The following is a 14,587-nucleotide window of genomic DNA, read 5'->3' as shown; positions in this document are numbered from 1 at the left end:
GGCCCTTGCTGAGCTTCACTGGTTGCCTATAATGCAGAGAGTCCAGTTTAAGTCTCTGTGTCTGGTCTTTAAGGCCCTCCATGGCCTTGGACCCACACCTCTTCAAGAGACCTTTGCATGGTACACTCCAACAAGGTGCCTCCGCTCTGCCACCGCCTGTTTGGTGAAAGTTCCGAAAATCTGAAGAGCTAAGTGAGGAGGCAGGGCATTTAACTTGTCTGCTGCCAAGCTCTGGAACAACCTCCCTCTGGAATTTTTTTTTTTTTTTTAGTCCTCATTCCCCACCCAACTATCCCCATTCTACCCTAGAGATCCCACACACTGCTTCAGCATATTGGATATGTAGGCATCTGGAGGTTACGTCCCTCGCCTACCAGTGTTAACAGATACTCAAAGGCTTATATGGAGATCTATGGGGAGCCGCCTTACCGGGCTTGTCCAACACAACCATATCAGGGCGTAACCTGATACCTCCGGATGTATCTACACAATAGCAGGGCAGTGTAATCATAGGACAGGGGAAAAAAAGAAGAAAAAAAAATCCGTCCATTGTCTCAATACTAACCCCATTTCAAGAGATTCCAGAAGGCTCGCTTATTTTGATTGCCTGATCTCATGAGGTCCGATCTGGAATCCTGTAATACTGATGTCTGCCAATCCAGAAAAGAGGGAGATGAAGAATCCTTCCATTTATTGCAGATTTCTCTTCTGACCAGCAGGATAGCATAAAAGAGAAGTTGTTTGGCGGGGCCTGTCACACCCTTCAACAAGCCGAATATAGCCAGCGAAAGATTGATTGTAATGGGCCAGCCTAAAGATGTTGTCAGTGGTTTTCCTATGGAATCCCAAAAAAAGGACAGGACTGGACAATCAAAAAACATATGAATGTCAGAGGCAGCTATTGTCCCGCACCTCATACAAGGCACAGGGGGGCCCTTTGAGAATTTTGAAAGTCTCTAAGGTGAGTAATAAGCCCTGTGCAGAGTGAAAAGATGATTCCTTCAGAGCCATGCTGGTTTGACTACCTCCCACAGTGTCTTACAGGAGTTTAACCACAGATGTTCACTGTCTTGGCCCAAAAGGGAGCTGCCCCAAAGCTTATTAGCCAGTTGAAATTCACCATCTGCCTCTTCCAATATTGTGTGGTACCAGAAAGAGACTTCCTTCCTTCCCGGGGCTTTATTAACAAGTTGGAACTCTAGATGATTACTCCCTCCAACTGGGTATTTGCTCTGGGTGACTGTCTGCGACCGGGCCCAACTAGCCATCTGCAAACATTTAAACCTAGAGAGGCCAGAACCAACCCTATCCCTAAGAGATTCCCACGAGACAAGGGTCCATTCCACAAACAGATCTCCCCAAACCTCTACACCAGCTTCCCTCAAGGGTAAAGCCAGTCTATATTTAAGCCATCCCGGTCCCCCTGATGTGTCCCACAAAGGAGCCATGCTGGAAAAATATCCTAGCGCTACCGAGTTTCTCACCTTAGCCTATGTTTTAGCTAGGCCCTGTAAAAACCTTTAGCTTAATTTGTTATTTTTATTTGGGATCACCAAATTTAAACAAAAAACCCTCGTATGGTAGCGCGGCCCCTCTAAGCATGGCCCGGAACATGCAGCCCGCCCCGGTGTTAGTAGGCATTTTCAGTAGCATGCGAGAATGGGAGAGTTGAAAAGCCCATGCATACAACTGATTATTCGGAGCGGCTAAGCCTCCCTTTTCTCTTCGCCGCCTTCGTTTTTTCCAGGCAATCCTAGGCGTATGGTAAGCCCAAATAAATGAGTTAATGTCACTCTGCAACTTAAGTAACGAGGCAGCCTCAAAGTGAAGGGGAACAGTATTAAAAAGAAATGTAATTCTAGGCAGAATTGACATTTTTTCAAAATGTACCCTTCCCAAAACATACAAGGGTAATAAGGACCATGCCCGCATACGTTTTCGACACTACACTCCTTCGCCATATCCAAAAGATTAGTTTCCACTATTTTGGAGACATCATGAAGGATGCTGATTCCAAGGTATCTCATTTTAGAGCTAAGCTGCAAACCTAACTGGACCTCCCCCATATTCCAGGCCATAATTTCTGTTTTGGAAGTGTTAATCTCATACCCAGAGACCGCTCCAAAGTCCTGGGCTAGTTTGACAACCAAGGGAAGCGCTGAATCAACTCAGAAGAAAAAATCAAAATGTCGTCTGCATACAGGGCTACCTTCCTCTCCCACTCCCCGTACCTGAAGGGCTTGATGTTAAGGTCATCCCTCAGCAGTTGGGCAAAAGGTTCGATATATAAATCAAATAGAAGAGGGGAGAGGGGGCAGCCCTGACTCGTACCTCTTAAGATTTTAAAGGGACCTGAAAGAGTTCCATTCACCAAAAGACTTGCAGAGGGATTCTGATATTACAACCTCACAGCTAGACAAATTTTTCCCCGATAATAAACTTACCTAAGACCCCCGACAGGTATGACCAATGAACCCTGTCGAAGGCCTTAGTAGCGTCGAGAGTCAACACAGCCAGAGGGAGAGATTCGGTAGAAGCAATGTCGATAGCACGATCAAGTCATACGTCAAGTCGGAGAGCTGTCGACCCTTAAAAAAGCCCCTCTGGTCCAGATGCAAGATATCACCTACAACCAGCCCCAGTCTTTTGGCCATAACAGAGGTGAAAATTTTATAGTCAACATTGAGAATAGATATTGGCCTATAGGACACACAACTAGATGCAACTTTGCTAGGTTTTAAAATCAGGCTTATAGAAGCATTATCCCATGAGGCTGGAGGGGGTGCCCCCTACTGGAGTATCTGATTAAAGAGGGCAGTCAAAATAGGAACAATTTCCTTACCCAAGACCCTATAAATTTTCGAGGGGAGGCCGTCGGGACCTGCTGCTTTCTCCTTTTTGCAGCTCAAAATTGCTGCATTAACCTCCTCCTGTGTGATCATTTGATCGAGGTGGCCCTGTTATTCTATAGTTAAGGAAGGCAACAAGACCTTGTTCAGCCAAGCCTCAATACAAGAAGGGTCAATACACTTGTCCTCTTTGTAGATATCTTGGAAAAACGACTGGAAAACCCTTCGAATGTCTTCATCAGATGTAAACGTTAAGTTGCCTTGAGTAATTGACCCGATATTATTTCGAACTTGATCAGTCTTAGCTTTCCAGGCAAGGAGCCTACCTGCACCTTCACCGTACTCAAAATTAGCAATTTTGCTCGCCTCCCACCTACGAAGTAAACGTGTATTTAACACTGTTTCCAACTGCCCTTTAAGTCTTGTCAGTTTCTTTTGTAACTCCTGAGAAGTTTCGACAGAGGTGCTAATGGATTGATCTACTTCAGATTGCAACTTTTCAATTCCAGCCTCAATAGTGGCAACCTCCTCTATATATATTTTTTTCCTATAGGCAGCCCTGCTGGTAATTTGGCCCCTTAGAAAAGCTTTATAAGCATCCCATACACATCCTATTGAGGCCGAATCTATGTTCGTTTTCATGAACCACTCTGTCTCCATAATCAAAGATGAAATCTCCTCATCTTCCAAGAGTAATGAGCGATCAAAAGACAATGATCTAGAAAAGACAAGGACTATGCCCTCCAGTTCCAGCCAAACTGCAGAGTGGTCAGATAAGTGAGAAGGAAGATGTGAGATGTTCTTAACTCTACCTTTCAATGCCTGACTAACCAAGATAAAATCAATCCTAGACTGATGCCGGTGTTTATAGTTACGGAACGAAAAACCTGAGTGTTGCCCTGACCTTAGCCTCCAAATATCAGAATAGGCATATTGTTTTATAGCGTCATGTAAAAAAGTCCTAGTTTTAGAAGGGCCTGATTCACGACTATTAGGTGATTTATCAAGATGAGGGTCCAATACAATATTAAAATCGCCCGCCAAAATAGTAGGTTCTAGAAACAATAATAGGTGAGAAAAAATAGATTTGAGGACAGAAGGGTCGTCTTAATTCGAGCCACAATATCCTACAATAGAAATCTGAGCCCCCGAAATATTAACAGTCACAATGACCCATCTGCCACCTGGGTCCACTAGTTTGGAAATAAGGCGAGCCTTTGCTGATCTCTTAAAAAGTATCAAGACCCCCTTGATATTCATAGTCTGAGTTGTGGAAACTTGAAAATCTATCCATTTATTTTTCTGAGCAAGTAGGAGCATCTCTGATTCTAATAGATGAGTCTCCTGGAGCACAATAACCCACGCACTAGAGTCCTGGAGATACTGCAAAATCTTATCTCTTCTAGGTCTAGTGCGCAGGCCATGGGTGAATATCGGTTAACAGAGGTAGAGATTACAAAAGGGGTGCCACAGGGCTCTTGTTTGAGCCCAACACTTTTCAACATCTATGTGGCACCCCTGGCAAGAGTGATGCGCAAATTTGGTTTTATCCCTGTGTCTTATGCGGATGACACGCAGCTCCTCTTTCCCTTTCTTAATCTCACCACTGAACTAAGGAACTCCTTCTCTGCTGGCATGGAAGCCATCGCACAGTGGATGTCAACCAACTATCTCCAGTGCAACGTCAACAAGACGGAAGTCATGCTATTCGGAGAGGCCAAAATACTGTGGACCCCGGATTGGTGGCCATCTGATCTCGGTACTGTAAAAGAGCCCAAACAGGTCGTGAAAAATCTAGGGATCCGCCTCGACCAAGAATTGTCGCTTAAGCAACACAGTAACTTCGTGGCTGGCTCATGCTTTCACATCATTAGCATGATGCGAAAAATCTTTCCCATGCTACCAGATTCATGCAGGAAAACCCTAGTACAGGCCCTTATCTTGAGTCGTATCGATTATTGTAACGGATTGCTTCTCTCTGCCAATGAGGGAGTGCTGGACAGACTCCAGGTAGTCCAAAACACGGCAGCCCGCCTTGTCCTAAATGCCCCTCCGAGAACAGCATCAAAACCACTCCTCAACAAACTACACTGGCTCAATATTCGACAAAGGGCAAAATTCAAAATATGCTGTATCATTCACAAAAGCATAAACGGACAGGGCCCTACCTACTTGGAACAGAAATTCACTCCCTACATCCCCTCCAGATCGCTTAGATCTGGTAAAAGTCATCTGCTGGTAGTACCGCGTGCCAAAAAAGCCAGACACGGAGGGAAAGCATTTTCTGTCGCAGGACCCACATTGTGGAACAGACTTCCCCTGACCCTCAGACTCTGCACTGAATATCTGAAATTTAGAAAACAACTTAAAACCGTGCTATTTATAAATGAGATCTAGCTACACCCTTACTACTTCATCTGTGGTTTCGAATCCGGCACCAAAAGCGCAGAGATACTCCTGTTGGAGTCAATTCCAGCGCTATACAAACTCACAAATAAATAAATAAATAAATTAACGCTCCAGGAGAGGATCTGTAAACTATTCTTAGATAAAGTAGCCTCCTCTACACCGTACCATTTTTTGGCGCCAGATCCCCCTAAGTCTGTTTAATTCAGCCATATTTACAACATAGGTTGATTCATAAAAAGAGTTGTTAAGGAGAGAATGAGGAATCTTTTTTAATTTTGTACCTTGCAACACCCACCCCTGTACCATGTGCCCAGACCCACCCAACCCCCCCCCGGGGAACCCATGCCCCAACTATCTGGACAAGGTCCAGAGAGTTGCACCCCGCAAGCTCCCACTGACCCTCGCTCCCTGAAAAGAAAGAAAAAAAAGAGAAGAGGTATAGATCTAAACAGAAATGCTGACTCTCGTTATATATAAAAGTAATGTAAAGTTAAAATGTGCTAAATACCAATACCATATCTGCTCTTGAGCCACCAAGATTAGTGATAAGTAAGAGAAGGGAAATAGCCATTAAAGACTTTAAGGCTATACCCCTATACTAAGTGTAGATTGTAGAGTGTAGATTGCATCCAAACTAAGCATGAAAACTGAATGGGACCAAGGCAGAGTTTACCTGAGAGGAAAAGTTATAAGGTTGCTAGGAACTAAGCCTGAATCTATCCCAGTGGACCTTCCTCTCTGCCCAAGTCCAGCAACAGCTTGTCGGCTGCCTGTATAGATCTGACATTGTACATTTTATTATTATGCATTACTTTTAAAGCAGCCCGGAACTTAAGTTGTGCAACCGCCCCGAGTTTCCTGAAGGCCTCTAACCTCCTAACCAACTCCCACTATCTGTCCAGGGTTGCCCTGGACAGGTCTGATATTATTTGAAATGGGAAGCCTTTAACACTTAGGGTCTTCTGTTTTAATGCTTGGTTAAGAATCTGTTCTTTCAAAGAGTAGGTATGGAAATTAACCAGGATCTTCCTGGGTTTAGACCTCTGTGGATTCCTCCTGATGGGGTCTCTATGAATTCTTTGAATATCTGTCCCCAGGTCGTCTGTGGACTGGTCAAGTACCAGAGCTTCCTTTAAGAGGGTGATCACGTACTGTTTAATGTCAGTTCCCTCGCTCCCCTCGGGAACATTGAGAATACGGAGATTATTACGTTGTGAACTGTTCTCCAATACTTCTAGTTTCTCAGAGAGGACAAGATCTTCTTTTTTAAGATTATTAATGTCTTATTCGGCTTTTCCAAGATGGACAGAAAGACCCGCCACAGTATCCTCCAGGGCCACCGTTCTAGCATTTAACACGTCGACTCGCAGAAGCTTCTAATTTCCGTTTGGTTAGCTGTGGAGACTTCAAACCCCCTTTTAATATCCAAAGACAGGGCTGTGAGCATGGATTCCAAGGAGGCTAATGAGGGGCTTTCCCCACCCTGAGGGTTACATATCGCTGAAGTTGTGTCCTCCTGAGGCACTGCTATTGCCTCTGTTAACTGATCCAGTCCCGGTGCCACCTCAGCAGTCACCACTATGCGGCTCATTTCACCTAAGGTGGTATCTGGGACCCCACTATTGGGGTGGAGGTTATCACCTGCTGATGAGGACCCTGCCAGCTCTTCCATTTCTGGTGCTCTGGGAGGGGGGGAGACCCACCCAGAGACTACCCTACAGGAGGCCCCCTCTTTGGCCAAATCCAGAACTTGTGGCAAAACTTTAAAATACAACCTTAATGAGGGTGTTACTTTCGTGCTGAGGACTAAGGCAACCCTTGTATGCTTGCATGTTTTTGCCCGTTTTGCCTTAACTTCACCACACAAAAAGGTAGAGGTATTGCTTCTACTGATAGTAGTGGGGGGCCTTGGTTTTTTGAGGCCTTACTGGTCTCAGGCGGGGGGAAAACTGCCCCACTTGATATCCCCCTGGGGTTTTGAGTCTTCCCACCACTCTTCCTGCCCTTCTTCGAGGCTAGTGAACCCAAAGCCGCCAGTCTCACCTGTGGCGGCACCTGGGCCGAGATGTCCCCAAGAGACTCTCTCCTCACTTGAGGTCGAAACTGCGTTGATTACTCTGTGTCCTCGCCGCCCCCTCGATTACCAGCACAGTCCTCCTTTGCTTTGCCTGGAGCGCCTACACCTTCAGAGACCACAGAAGCACCAGTGGTGCTGCTGCCTCGAACGCCCCGGAGGAGGAGGCTCCGAACCCTGCGACCCCTCCGGAGCTCCAGCGCTGCTGTGCTCAACCGCGACAGGCCAGGTAACGGGGGGGGACCGCAGTGACCCACAGACACATCCAAAGGGAAAAACACACGCAGCCCCCATCGCCAACAGTCAGCAAAGAAGGTCAATATAGCCAATGAGGGCAATGAGGCAAATACTATTCACAGGCTTCTAGCCATAGAACAGGAGCAAAACGAGCGTGTAGCGCGTAGCGAGAGTGGCAAACGGCAAAGAAGAATTCTTAAACTAAACCACTGAAAAATAGATCATACCGCCAACATTTTTAAAAATCACACACAAAAGCAGCAGATCTTGGCATCGTATCAGGGAGCAAGGAGTCAATACGGGAGCCGAAGTGCAGCGGCCACTCAGCTAGCTGCCGCCATGTTCCCCGCTGTGCAACCGCCCTCTGGAACTTAGACCGCTACAGGATCTTCTACAATTTAGGAAGAAGATCAAAACATGGCTGTTTCCCAGAGCCTGATAGGCTGGAACTGCCATGTTAGTTTAAGATCAAAACATGGCTGCTTCCCAGAGCCTGATAGGGTGGAACTCCATATCAGTCCACGCTTGTCCTTCCCCCACTGCTTGATGAGGATTCCTGTACTACAGCGCCAAGATACCCTTTGGGTGATAACTGCGCTCTATAAATACTGTATACAATACAATACAACATGATTAAATGATATATTTTAAATACTTTCTTACCATACAAAATGTAATCATAAAAACAGTTCCTAGATGGCGCCATTTTGAGGTCACCAAAATGCAAGCATATATCAAGCCCCTAGAAGGCACCGCACTCCATATATCTTTTTTATTCACCTTTAAGCCTCATAAAATACAGCCATAGAATCATCCCCTAGAGGGAACTGCATTCCAAGCTGCAGAGCAAAAACTCCAGCTTTAGGAGTTCTTTAATTCCTAGAGGGTTATGGATTTCTTAACCCCCATAAACGTAGGGTTAGTTTTCAAACATCACTTCTGGGAGGCTGCTATCATTTGTTGGTGGTGCCCCAGTTCTGCTGGTGCCACCAGAAGGCAAGGAAAACATGTAAATTAGCAAGCCCAGCATAATTCTGGCCCCCTGTAAATAAAATTGGTTTTGGATAATTAGAGAAGTAATTTAGCTTAGGTAGACATTCCTGCTCAGGCAGAATTTTCTTGGTGACATTATTAAAAATGGATTATGTGTTGCAGTGATAATGAAGTATTTCAGGAATCATGAGAACTATATATTTCATTTTGGTGTAAAAACATAGATTTTGGGGGTCAAGCAATCTTAGAGAGACAGAAAATACCTCCTCAGAGTAACACTTCATCATTTTCAAAATGGCAGCTATAATAGAGGAAGAAAAGACATATATGGAAATGGAACAAATAACAATGGGCTTTAATCCTTTTATATATACACCAAACAATGTTTATGATCTTAATAGGAAAATAAATATTAGGTTTATCATTCCTGTTTTAGCCACAATTTCATAGTTCACTTTATTTATTTGTTTCAAAAATCACTTGTGGTACATTTGAAGAATGTTGAACATTTGAGTAGGGCATATCGACAGGGACAGCTTTTTGTAGCACAGGTTTTGCAAGTACATGCATGTGTAAGTTCTGTGGGTAGAGGCTTTAGAAATGTAGTAGGTTTTAACACCCCATCAATGTCTTCCCAACCAAATTCACACAGATCTTTCTTTACATATGCATGTTTCAAAACATTTACACATCTTCTGATTAAGTAGAAGGCTCGTTTAATGTGTCCATGCCCAGAATATGTTGTTGGTGGAAAGTCACTTAGCAGGACTGATCTCTTGAGCTCACTGTACTGAAGATTGTGAAATGTGTGACAGTCAGAACTAGTTTCCCACACATGCGCAAGGAATTTTTCATGTCTTTAAAGTCACTTTCTTCATTTGTCTCAACAAAGCTTTTTTAGAAACTTCACAGGTTCAGCAGTTAAAGTTCAGATTTTGCTCATGGTGTCATCCCTCGTAATAATATGTGCCTTGATAAGAACACTGGGCATCCCTGGGTCAAGTTTCTTGTACAGATTATGAAGTAGGATTATGTGTCTTTTCTCACCTTTTTCATAATGTATTCATAACTCTGACAATCCTTGATATGAACATTACACCGAATCTGAGTAGCACAATATAAACATCTGTATCATTTTACAGTACAATGATTTGATTGGAACCATTTCAAACAGCTCACTCAACATGCGGTACAACACAAAGGTCAGCTTACTCTGATTTGCTGTTAAGTCCTTGAACAATATAGCACATACCTTTTAAATATATATTTGCAGGCACCAACATCTCACTGACAATCATTCCACTTGTAATAATTGGAAATTCGCTGAAGCATCAGGAATGTTTTTGCGAGTCAACATCTCCAAGTTCCTCTTGTTAGATGTCAATGACCAGAATTCAACAAGTATAGGTATCGAATTTTTGATGCAGGCAAGGTCAATTGTTCCACTTATAGATATTTGTCTGATTCTCTCATATTCCTTGACGGATAGTTTAAGATAACTATTATAGACAATAAGCAGGTCTTTCAAGGTGCTCACTGACTTTGATATCTGTAGAACACTCTGAATGACCTCTCCAAAGTTTTGCATGTATGAAATCTTGACTAGTCGCAATTGTGACATATAGTCCACAACAACAGCAGTTTTCAATGAGGACACCTGATTGAATTGAAATTGTTTTGGTTCTTCTACGAGTTTGTGCTTCACGGGTTTGCTTGCAGCAATTCTATCAAATAAAGTGTTTGTTGGAATAAGATCATGCAACAGAAAGTCCTGGATAAAGGCACCCCTTTCTTTTGCTACATCTATCTCTATGGTTAATTAGACAGAATGTTGAGGTGAAAAAATTCGAACTACATAAATATCGAGTTGGAAATATAGTGGAGGGAAAACATAGAGTGCAAGAATATCTTTGCCAAGAATATCAATTTAAAAGTAAGTAGTATTGATTTTAAAAATATAGAATTCATTAATATCATTTGCAAAAATTAAGTTGTTGAAAATATATATTTTTTAATTAGTGTTATGTATTTTAGAATGTATTTTAAATGTATGTCTTATAATAGTTCCTACAAGTATTGTTTATGTCTTTTAATATGTGTGTTACATTTCTAGTAGTTATTACATATAATTTAATAAAACTTCCATAGAGGGTAGTATGCTTATAGGGTTGTATAGTAGGAAGTAATTTAATTATAATAAATTAATGATTATTTTTTATTTAATTAAATGTATTTAATTGATATTTAATAGTGTAAATGGTGCTTTTAATTTTGTTTGGGTAAATTTTGGGCTATATTCCGATTCGGAGAAAACCGCTCCGAATAGCCGTTCAGAGCGTTTTTCCCGTACAAATCGTACCCTGCAACGCCCCCCGTACGTACGACGAAGTACGATTCATACCAGGAGCTGGACTCCGTACGAATCGTAAAGAGACCGTACGACTCAAATCCCCGTACGAATCTCACTCGGAACCCGCTGTACGCGACATCCATATGGTTCGCGGCTGGTTTTTCCGACCCAGCAAGTACGATTCGTGTCTGGTACGCACCGTACGGCCCTTTTTCTAAGGGAGCTAAAAACAGCAGTAAACGCAGAGTTCGCCTCGAAACAGGTATGGATCGCCCCCCCCGGGCATGGTACGTACACCCCATGATCGCAGGGGTAAGGTGCGTACCCCTGTGATCATGGGGTGTACGCACCGTACCCCTGCGATCATGGGGTGTATGAACCGTACGGTGTATATGTGATTGTGTGCTTTACGGTACAAATCGCCCTTACCTGACATGGACCGTACGATTCGCGTCCTCATACCCCGGTCCGGATCGTACTCGTCGGGTCGTACGGCATGTTTACAATTTGTACGGAGAGGGCTCCGGATATAAATCGTACGGACTTTTTGTTTCCAGGATCGGAATCGACCCCTTTATGTGGGGGATGTGGGACTAATAGGGGTAAAGGGTGGGAAGTAATCTATTTTTTGAAGAATTAATAATGAATTATTAGTTAATGTTAATTATTTAATTATGGTATGTGTGTTTGTTTCCATTTTTTAGGTGCTGTTTGTGGGGTTAATAGGGGCCAAGGGTGAGAAATAATTCATTTTTAATGAATTAATAATTAGTTGACTATGTTCATTGTTTAATACATTTTTTGGGGGTGTAATTGTACTTAATTTATAATTTATAATTAGTTGTTAAATACTATTAGTCATTTAATTGACAATTTATTCTAATTGTGTAATTAATGTTTTTAAAGTTCAACTTAGTTGCAGGTTGTGGGGATTATTTGGGTAAAGGGTGGGAATTTAATTATTTTTAATGAATTATAATTTGTTTTTTATTTAATAATATCTGCTTAATTGATAATAATTATGTTAATGGTGCAAATAAATTCGTTTTTTTACAATTTAGATGTGGGTTCCGTTTTCATGGGGCATGGCGTGGGAAGTGAATCAATTGGAAGCAATCAATAATGTTAATACAATTATTAATATTTATTAATTTAATAAATTGTTTTGTATGTTTTTTGAGGGTGTATTGTGGGGCGTACATTGATTACATTTCATTAATAATTAATATTCAATTAATGAAAATTAATTTGCTGATGAATATTTATATTAATAGTGTAAATAATTTTGTATGTGTAGGTTGTGAGCTTTGTGGTGTTATAGGATGGGAAACTAAATGTATGTAATAATGAATGTTTTCGTTAATACATCATTTTTAAATACAAATATTTATTTATTAATAATAATATTTGTAGGTATTTGTGAAATGTATTTAATATTATAATATTATAATATGGCTTTGTCTTTGATTGTAATGCACTATCCTTTTCCAAATAAAGGTTTTTGAAACTTAAAAAAAAATAAATGTTTATTTAGTTGAAAAATGTTTTCTTTTTATTGTGGTGGGAAGTGTACATATATGTATTTTAATTTGTAATAATTGACTTTATGTTGCAATTTATATAATTATGTTTTTGATTTTTAACAATAATTTTAACATTATAATTTGTGATATTTTTTGTAAATTAAATTGTAAAAACTGTTTTATTTAATTTTTATTTTAAATTAAATTGATTCCCTTTTTTGATTATTTTATGTTTTTGGTATATTTAAATATATTTACATATATTTTTGTTAATATTATGCTACTTAGGATTTTATTTTATTATATTGTTAATTAAAATATTAGTTTATCTTTTTATATGGTATAATTACATATATGTGCGTGTTTGCATTTTTAAAAGGAGTTTATTTGTTGTATTTGTTTAAATATACATTTATTTATATTTTTTATAAATTAAAGTTAGTATTTAATTTATGATTATTTTAATATTGTAAATTATATATATTTTAAATTCCATATTCAATACAACTATATTATTGTAAACTATACTTTTGTTTCAACATTTTTGTACTTCCCGGCTTAAGAATAGGGAGTCGATATCATACCTCGATTGTTTTAACATCTATATTTTTGTGATCGATATTCTGTCCGATAACTTCTCTATGTGGTTGCAATTTATAGCTAGTTGGACAAAACACTTACTATGGCAATTAAAGCGTGGAAGTTTAGCTTTAGTGATTATGTCAACACACATTTTTCTCTTTCAATACAAATGTTCCCCGCTTCAGTTTTGCATATAGTTTTGATCTATGTTCCAGGACATCTAGTAGACGTGTCTTTATAGCGTTATCCACATATTGTCTGGATGCAAAGTTGTGTAGTCCCACAGGCTTAGTCATTTCAAATTGGTTTCTTTGCTGCTGCATTAAATGAAGAAGGATGTCAACATGTTTATTAAAATGTTCCCCTCTCTTACACACATATTCGTGAGGAGGAACACTTTCACGATGGTCCATCCATTTTGAATTTATCATCTGTCTGACAGCTTTGCAAATAGAAAGGGCATAGGGGCCAATTCTGATGTCAGACGGACTCAGGTTGTACGATGCGACCAAACCCTGTTCGGTTGCATTCATATGCTTCACAATGGAAGCATGCATTCCGAGTGGAATGCATGCCTGCATTGTGTAAAGCAGTGGTGCAGTTCATCCCTGGCCGGCACCCCAAGGTGCCTGCCACCGGGTGCAGGGATCAACAGAGAGGGCAGGTGGCCATTTGGCGGCCTCGCACCCATGAGGGCCCTGCTGGGGGCCCCAAGAGACAGTTTCTGACTGCCTTTTCGTGCCAGAAATACCAGCACAAAAAGACAGTTAAAAACTGCCATCGTACTACCTCGGTCATAAAGAGGTGACAGGGGGAGTACTGAAGGATTTCCGAATGGCAGACAGGTTCTCCGAGCCCGTTGTAAGACATCCAGAAATCCAAGTCAGATTCCATTCCGATCGAGCTCATAGGAATGACTCGGTCGGAAAGGAATCCCGCCGACACGTTCCGATTCGGTCGGAAGGGCTCCGAACATGGTTCGGAGCCCTTCCGACCGGAACCCGACCGGAATCGAATTGGCCTCTTAATGGTAAACTAGCTGCCAATGAGCAACATATTCACTTTTATTTGTTTGACCAACAATTCCCTTTCAGTTTCATATCTGGAGCCACAGAATTGAAGCTTCCCTCACTGTCTTGCACCACAAAATGTCTTGGATGCATTTTGTGTTGAGGTATGGTTTTTCCACCTCTAGCTTCCTTGCTCTTTCCAAATACCAGGACCCATATCTCAGGTAGTTTATGCAATCAAGTTTGCAAAACACAGTAATTAGTGACTCCTCACTTCACGTGCAGCTCCCAGTCACCTTCCCGATAAGCATGTACCAAGTTTTTCACTAGCACTATCATCTGTAGAACACTTCCCCAGTAGTTGCAAGGTTCAGATTTATATTCACATTCCTTGGCAAATTCTACATACTTGGTTTTCTAATTGTGAACATTGTCTGGCTTTGCATTATGTCTTTTGCATGAAGTGCACCCTGTGCCCTGTTCACTTCTGAGATAAGGGGCCCGATGTAGGTAAATCTTTTTTAACGACTCTAGAATACCTAATTTTACTGATTCGGTAT

General features: G+C 41.3%; 1 protein-coding gene across 2 annotated transcripts in view; it reads right to left on the bottom strand.

Annotated features, from left to right (window-relative positions):
* Positions 1–14,587, bottom strand: part of LOC144754727 (dimethylaniline monooxygenase [N-oxide-forming] 2-like) — a 400,207-nt gene that overhangs the window by 32,648 nt on the left and 352,972 nt on the right. The gene's annotated exons all lie outside the window — the stretch shown is intronic.

The sequence above is a fragment of the Lissotriton helveticus genome, chromosome 1_1, assembly GCF_964261635.1.
Source record: "Lissotriton helveticus chromosome 1_1, aLisHel1.1, whole genome shotgun sequence".
In the NCBI taxonomy this organism is placed as follows: Eukaryota; Metazoa; Chordata; class Amphibia; order Caudata; family Salamandridae; genus Lissotriton; species Lissotriton helveticus.
The sequence above is the reverse complement of the archived record's forward strand: the minus strand, read 5'-3'. Positions and strand labels throughout refer to the sequence as shown.